Consider the following 8,420-nt stretch of genomic DNA (forward strand, 5'->3'; position numbering starts at 1 on the left):
CCACATGCCGCTGAGCAGCTGGGCCCGTGAGCCGTGGCCGCTGAGCCTGCGCGTCCGGAGCCTGTGCTCCGCAACGGGAGAGGCCACAACAGTGAGAGGCCCGCGTAACGCAAAAAAAAAAAAGAAAAAAAAAGAAAGAAAAATATAGTTGAATCATGATTACTTATCCCAGCCAGTCATCCTGTAGATGTATTCTAAGGTGCTCACTCAACCTCTTCATTTTGAACAGGTAAGCACAGTTTTCAGAAACCAAACAATACTTCTGGCTAATTAAGTCACTAAATTAGTCAGACGTTTTTTAACTTTTGTAAGAAAGAACAGGAACGGTGATGGAAAACCTCAGAACTTCTAAGGATTACTGATAAATGTGGCCTTAGTCATTAGCAAGAAGTAGCATAAGACCCAAGGCCTCTTTCACATGTGCCAATGCAAACATAATGATCCCAATCCAAGATAACTTTCAAAACCTATTTTCATAATGTTCCTGATCATCCTGGGTGGCATCAATCTTGCTTTCCCACTATTACAGCATTTTGTAAAAATTATTTAATTAATTAATTAATTTATTTATGGCTGCGTTGGGTCTTTTTTGCTGCGTGCGGGCTTTCTCTAGTTGCAGTGAGCGGGGGTTACTCTTCGTTGCGGTGTGCGGGCTTATCATTGCAGTGGCTTCTCTTGTTGCAGAGCACGGGCTCTAGGCGCGCAGGCTTCAGTACTTGTGGCTCATGGGCTCTAGAGCGCAGGCTCCGTAGTTGTGGCACACGGGCTTAGTTGCTCCACGGCATGTGGGATCTTCCCGGACCAGGGCTCGAACCCGTGTCCCCTGCATTGGCAGGTGGATTCTTAACCACTGCGCCACCAGGGAAGCCCATATTACAACATTTTTAAGTTGAGTTGTTATGAATGTTTCTGCCTCTTTTTCTAGACTATAAGTTGTTCAAGGTCAGTAAATTAATCCTCTTAATCTAGGCATCTCTCAGAGAACCTAGAATGAAATCTTAACATAAAGAAAGGGCTCCATAAATGTTTATTGAATTGAAGCTTATCCCAAAAGATATTTTTAAAATAATCTTTCTGATTTGTTATAGGGAGAAATGACTTTGAGTTAAACTAAATACAAAGCAAGAGAAATCTGCAGCAGTATTCTTTACATAGAATTCTATTTCTTCTCACTTTGGAAAGATCTTGGGAAAACTTTTGGTCAGGACAAAACACTTCCCAAACTGACCTGAAGTGACTGAGACACCATTAAATAGGGGATTGAAGGATGAGAATCTTCCTAGGAAAGGAGAGCAGGGATAGGACTTCGAATTTGTTGGGAGGCGTTGAGTACTTAAAACTAGACCAATGAAATTAAACGAAGCTATATCAACAAGACAATATCTTCTATGTATCTAATTAGAAGGTATGGTGGTTTTATTTTTTATTTTCATTGGCATTTTTATTAGAATGCCAAACACATAGTGAGAAAAGGTAAAAATGCCCGTGACTTTGTTTCCCTTGTTACTTTTCAATTGCAATCCAAATAGAAGAGTCTTAACTGTTATCAATGTGAGCTCTGTTTAAAAATCAAAACGTGGGGGCTTCCCTGGTGGCGCAGTGGTTGAGAGTCTGCCTGCCGATGCAGGGAACGCGGGTTCGTGCCCCGGTCCGGGAAGATCCCACATGCCGCGGAGCGGCTGGGCCCGTGAGTCATGGCCGCTGAGCCTGCGCATCCGGAGCCTGTGCTCCGCAATGGGAGAGGCCACAACAGTGCCGAGGCCCGCGTACCGCTAAAAAAAAAAAAAAATCAAAATGTGTTCAAATACAAAATTGCATGGTGAGTATTGGGTTCCAACAGTAGGGTGTGTTAATTTGTTTTAATCAAAAAGTAACAATCACATTGAGGGTATTTTAAACATAAATGTTTAAGTCCTTCCCTCCTCTTCTCTTGTACGCTCTGCTACCATAAATGACCAGTTCCCCACCTGCTCCTCTTCACTTTGATCACCCCCTGAGTCCCTTCCCTACTCCCTCCTCTCTTCTCCCACTCCTTCCCTCTTTCTCTTTATCAAATAGAGATACTCTTCCATCATCTCCTTTTTTATTTCAGGAGAGACCTCTCAATGGGACATTTGATCAACTGGGGATTTTTTACAATGGATCCTTCTTAGGAGTCCCAATGTAGAAACATAAATTGTAATGAGATCGAAGAAAGATTTAGATAAAAGTGATAATTAATAAACTGAGAAGCACAAAATGCTATAAATTAACTTTATTATCTTGAGCATTTAAAAAAATGCATTGTACTTTTTGTGTTTGCATTTGTAGAACACTGTTGGAAAAAGGGGCCAATGTTACTTTTTTTGTTCATAGATTCATTGCAGTTTATCAAAACGCATATATACAGAGAGGATCCAATAGTTTAAATAGCATGCTCCTCGCGTGTTTATGCTGGATGCAAACTCTGTTCTTCACGTATCTGGAGACTAGAGTTTATTATATTTCTTCAATCTCAAGCTTTGTTGACTACCTTCCCTAATTCTATTGATGGTTTAATGAAGGATTAATCTGTTATATGCATATAATTTCTTTAATTCACTACTAAAATGGAGCAGTTTTCTTAATATAGTTTTTTGAAACTAGAACATAATTTGTCTTTAATTTTCCTCACACTTTTGACATCACTGGGGTGTTTGACATGGATAGAGAAACAAAGTGGCATGAATTATTTCAAATGTCCTAAAAAATTAAAACAAGCAAAACTTTAATAATCCACAAGCCAGATATCATAAGGAAACTTACTTCTTGGTAAAGGTATGACCTCAGAGCTATAAACCCTTAGCTTCCAAGGGTGTAAAACAAATTATAAAAGGACTAGGCCTAAATTCTCAAGGGGTTAAAACAAGTTTATGTCCTAAGAATCGATTTTATTTCTGCACTGAGTCATTAATGCAGCCTTGTTTTACCTACTGAGATAGTTCCTCTGTATGAATTGTTTAACGACATCATCATTAACTTGGTTTTCATTTAGTCTTTTCAGTATGTTAGTTTTTATAGAGTAAAAGTTATGTTTAGGAACTTGTTAATGTCAGAATCCACTGATATTCTTTTTTGGACAAACCTCACAGTAAATTTTTCTTTCTATTGGGAGAATTGCATTCCTCTTTTTACTTTACCTTTTCCCTCTAAGTCTGGAGAGAAGAAACAGCTGTCATTTCCACAAATTTGTAATATTAAAGTCTATGAAACATGCCTTATAAGTAAATTCATTGAAAAATCTTTGAGAAGCAGTAAAGCTTTGCTCTGATTCTTGAGTCTAAACCAAGAAACTGGATGATTTACAGCTGACCTCAGTTGAAAGCCACTGCAGTTTTGTTGTTTCTCTCTTTCAGTCATTTTGTAAAGCTCATATTCATATTCAGAGTTGAATAACAAAGCTTGTTAAGATCCTTACATGTCTATTTCCCTAGCAGTTGTACTGAATAACTAAGTCACTGCCATATTTATTGCACCACTGAAAACCTGGCATTTGTAAATATGTCTTATTTTTATGAGGTGATTATAAGGTGCTCTGCCGTACACAAAATTCTCTTACAAGATTTTTCTCTTCGTTGGCTAACACGTAAAGTATTTGGCATCCTTATTTTTTTTCAAAATTCAAAAGATCAAAATTAAATTAAAAAGGAACACAAGGACATTTCCAAACTAATAATACATTAAAAATGAAAGTTGCTGTGCTCTTTTAATACTAAATTCTCTTAAAACTGTCCAGATCTTTAGTCCCTCTCAATTGAGAAACAAATCCACAAAATAGTTCAAATTTACCCAAGTTAAAATTCAGTCACATCCTAAAGAATTACATACTATCTACTGCAAAATGCTGCCTGGAATTTCAATAGCTACAGACACAACCAGAGCCTTGACCTCATCTCAAAGACAAAGTTTCTAAAAGCATGATCTTCAAACTGAAAGACACGTCCTAAATAACCAGCATTAATAATGTCTTTAGCAATTTAAGATATTCTATCTTATGGACCAAGCACAGATCAAGCTAAAATGCATTTATAACATGTTGCATTTATCTTTTAAAAATATTTATCTATTAAAAATATTTTTCTGGTTATTTTTTAACACATCTTTTTCCTTCTGAGATAATAGTCATAAAATATTCTTTCCTTGTAGTTTATATATTCACAATTATGTATTCATTTTAATTTGTTCAGTTATATTGATTGTGCTATACTTATTTATTTTTATATAAACTTATTTATTTTTATATAAAATTATTTATTAAAAATTTTTTTAAATTTATTAAAAAATTTTTTTTTACCTCTTATTGGAGTACAGTTAATTTAAAATGTGTTAGTTTCTGCCGTACAGCAAAGTTAATCAGTTATACATACACATATATCCACTCTTTTTTAGATTCTTTTCCCATATAGGTCATTACAGAGTATTGAGAAGAGTTCTCTGTGCTATACAGTAGGTCCTTATTAGTTATTTATTTTATATATGGTAATGTGTATATTGGGATTGCCATATACAAACTTATTTATTTTTTGATATTTACACTACATGTATTATGTATGTGTGTATGCTGGACATGTCTCAGGCTCAGTGTGAAGAGAAAGTACCAAGTCAGGATTGGAAGGTGAAATCAAAGAGGGCTAAATGAAAAATACTCTACAAACAGGAATCAAATTATGTACAGAAAGCAAAACACCTGTAATTAGATTTCATTTTTAAATAAGTTTATACCATAACTCTTTGTTTACCTTCCCCTCATCCTCAGCTTCCCTGTTATCTTCCTTTCTTGAAGAAATGATACGCTTCTCAAGTCCTCGTATTTTTAATATGGCTTCTCAATGGTGAATGATAATAATAATTAAAAAGAAAATGCTCATGATAAATCAAGTTAGTGTATCAGCCAAGTTATTATATCAGTCAGTGTTCACAGGGAAACAGCCCACTCAAATGGGCCAACTAAGAATAGTTTCTTTTTTTTTTTTTTTTTTTTTTTGTGGTACGCGGGCCTCACACTGTTGTGGCCTCTCCCGTTGCGGAGCACAGGCTCCGGACGCGCAGGCTCAGCGGCCATGGCTCACGGGCCCAGCCGCTCCGCGGCATGTGGGATCCTCCCAAAGCGGGGCGCGAACCCGGTTCCCCTGCATCGGCAGGCGGACGCGCAACCACTGCGCCACCAGGGAAGCCCCAAGAATAGTTTCTTAATGAAGGAAATGTTTATGAACGTGCGGGCTGGGTTCAAAGACACCAAAAGGGAGCGTGAAACTAAAACCAGGAAGCAACTACCACATGGCAGAGACCTAAAGAGGGAAGGGAAGGACAGAACGGGTACGAGATCTGGAGAGATAATTTAGCTGGACGAGAGACATCTGGAACACAAGTCTTGGCCCTGGATAGAGGAACACAGCCATGGTCAGTGTGACCACATCCGGGAAGGCAAGAAGCTAAGGAAATAAATGCTTCTCCTATTCTCCAAAGTTTGTGCAGTGCTTCTTGAGAACCACAGCCAAGCAGAAGCCAGAGGGGAGGGGCACCCCATGAGTGTAGTCCATGGACGTTCATTTCCTGAGGTCCAGAGCTGAATAGAGAAGAGTGAAGAATGGATCCTGAAAGGCAAAGACTATTCAGCACAGTTAGATTAAAAATAGTAGTTAGGGTCTTCCCTGGTGGTGCAGTGGTTGAGAATCTGCCTGCTAATGCAGGGGACACGGGTTCGAGCCCTGGTCTGGGAGCATCCCACATGCCGCAAAGCAACTAGGCCCGTGAGCCACAACTGCTGAGCCTGCGCGTCTGGAGCCTGTCCTCTGCAACAAGAGAGGCCGCGATAGTGAGAGACCCACACACCGTGATGAAGAGTGGCCGCCGCTTGCCACAACTAGAGAAAGCCCTCGCACAGAAACAAAGATCCAACACAGAAAAAATTAATTAATTAATTAATAAACTCCTACCCCCAACATCTTAAAAAAAAAAAAAGTAGTTAGTAATAAATAAGTCCTGGGATATAATGTATAGCTTGGTGACTACAGTGAATACTGTTATCTCATATATTTGAATGTTACTTAGTAGATCTTAAACATTTTCATCACAAGGGAAAACACTGTAACATGTGTGTGGTGATGGATATTATTAGACTTATTGCGGTGATCATTTTGCAGTATATACAAATATTGTATCACTATGTTGTACACCTGAAACTAATATAAGGTTATATGTCAATTGTGTCTCAATTTAAAAAAAATAGTCCCTATCCACAACAGGCAAATCTATAGAGAAAGCAAGCAGATAAGTAGTTACCAGAGTTTAGGGGAAGGGACCATGGGCAGTAACAGCTTAATGGTGTTTTCTTTGGGGATAATACTAACGTTCTGGAAATAGATAGCAGTTCCAGTGATGATTGCAAAATATTGTACATATTGAACTCGTTAAAATGGTAAGTTTTATGTGTATTTTGAAATAAAAGAAAATAATAATTCCTACAGGACAATTTGCAAAAAAAAAGTTAGTCTTTCTACCTCAAATATAAGACAATTCTATTTTGTATTTGTCTTGAAAATTGAAAATTAGGATTTTCTATTTTAAGTGGATCAAGCAAATCCAATTAAAAACTGCTGCTTAAATTGACACAAACCCCAAAACAATCTCATTGACCTGGTTAAAAACATTTGTATATTTGTGCACTCTTTACAAAAAGGTTCATGTGCACATTTCAAGCTTAGAGATTTTGTTGAAGAAGGTAGCTCTTCATCATAATCTGTACTTTCTTTACGGATTTTCACTGGTAGTAAAAACAATCATATCACTGAAGGGTCCTTTTAAAAGCCTTAGAATTCAGTAGCTGGTTCCAGCATGGGAATAGAGAGATTAAACATATTTGAGAGCTAAGCTCCAATTTACATGAACTCAATTGTGGTTAAAGCAACTAAATAAAAGTACCCAAGTATAAGACTTTTTATGGTTCACATGAGGAAACGATTCCAAACCACTGTTTTCTCTAACAAGGAATTCCTTTAGTGTATTTTGGAAACAATTCTATAAATGTCAGTATGTTTTATGATAATTCTTCATATACAATACATTAATTTTATAGGGATTTAAATCACTAGGTTTTATTATTCCTTTTACACCGTGTGTTTCTTTGAGAATAAAAATGACTCCTTGATTTATCTTTATACCATGCTTTAATTATTGAATGGTATAGGGCTTTTAATAATGGGTCAGGTTCCTTCAGAATCGAGTTTGCTGATAACTTTTGTAGAGGTGTCAAAACTCAGACCTCCAAGTGTGTATGCCTTCATTAGACGAATAGCTTCCTCTCAATTGGGAGATGGTTGTAAATGGCTTTAAGTTCCCTTCCAGGGCTAACATTCTATTTTTTACTTATAACTTTACGTTTTTAATGCATACAGACATACACACACCATCTCATTGGATATTGAATCCTTGAAACACTCCTACCCACAGGGCAAGTGTTTTCCCTGTTTTGCATTTGAGGAAACCAAGGTATAGAGGGATTATGTAACTTGCTCAAGATGAAGGCAGGACTCAAGTTTCCTTCTGATTCTAAAACTAACACACCGTCAAATCTAGAATTGTATCCTGTAGGGATGGATAAACATTCTCTACCTGTATTCCAGGGCAGATAAGCCTATCATATATAAAAGTTTCCTTTTAAGCTTTTTGGATCAACAAGTTAATTTAATCTAACTTACTAGACTAAATTAAAGGAGCCTAATAAATGTGATTTTCATTTTGCCAGCATCTGTCCCTTACAGATGAACAAATATTAACTTCAGTGAATTATGGAAGCTACTATCTTCTAACAGTCTTTATACTAAAATGATTTACTGTTTGTTAATAACTGCAAAAACAAAACTTTACCACTGCTTAGATTTTAGTGTATGTCCTTTGAATGTTGTATCATTTTCCTTTTTACAAAATGTAGAATTTTGTTTTCACAGAAGAAATATATTGTGAACATTTCCCTTAGACAATATATATTCTAGTGATGTAATTTATAATATATATTTTTTATATTGTTTCATTTCAAAAGTGTGGTGTAATTTTCTTAGCCAATTTCTTCTCGCTTATCCTTTCAGATGTTTTCTTTACTTTCTTTTCAGAGAAACAAATTCTGTTATCAAAATCTTCATATGGTTTAGATAACTTCCTTAAGCTACAGTCCTACAAAGGAAATTACTGGTGAAAGAGTTTGTACATTTTTAAGACTTTTAAAAGACTTTGGGGCTTCCCTGGTGGTGCAGTGGTTGAGAGTCCGCCTGCCGATGCAAGGGACACGGGTTCGTGCTCCGGTCCGGGACAGTGAGAGGCCCGCGTACTGCAAAAAAAAAAAAAAAAAAAAAAAGACTTTGGCTATGTTTTTCCACAGAATTGCTATGAAAATTTATACTATGAAA

This window comes from Physeter macrocephalus, chromosome 2 (assembly GCF_002837175.3).
Source record: "Physeter macrocephalus isolate SW-GA chromosome 2, ASM283717v5, whole genome shotgun sequence".
Taxonomy (NCBI): Eukaryota; Metazoa; Chordata; class Mammalia; order Artiodactyla; family Physeteridae; genus Physeter; species Physeter macrocephalus.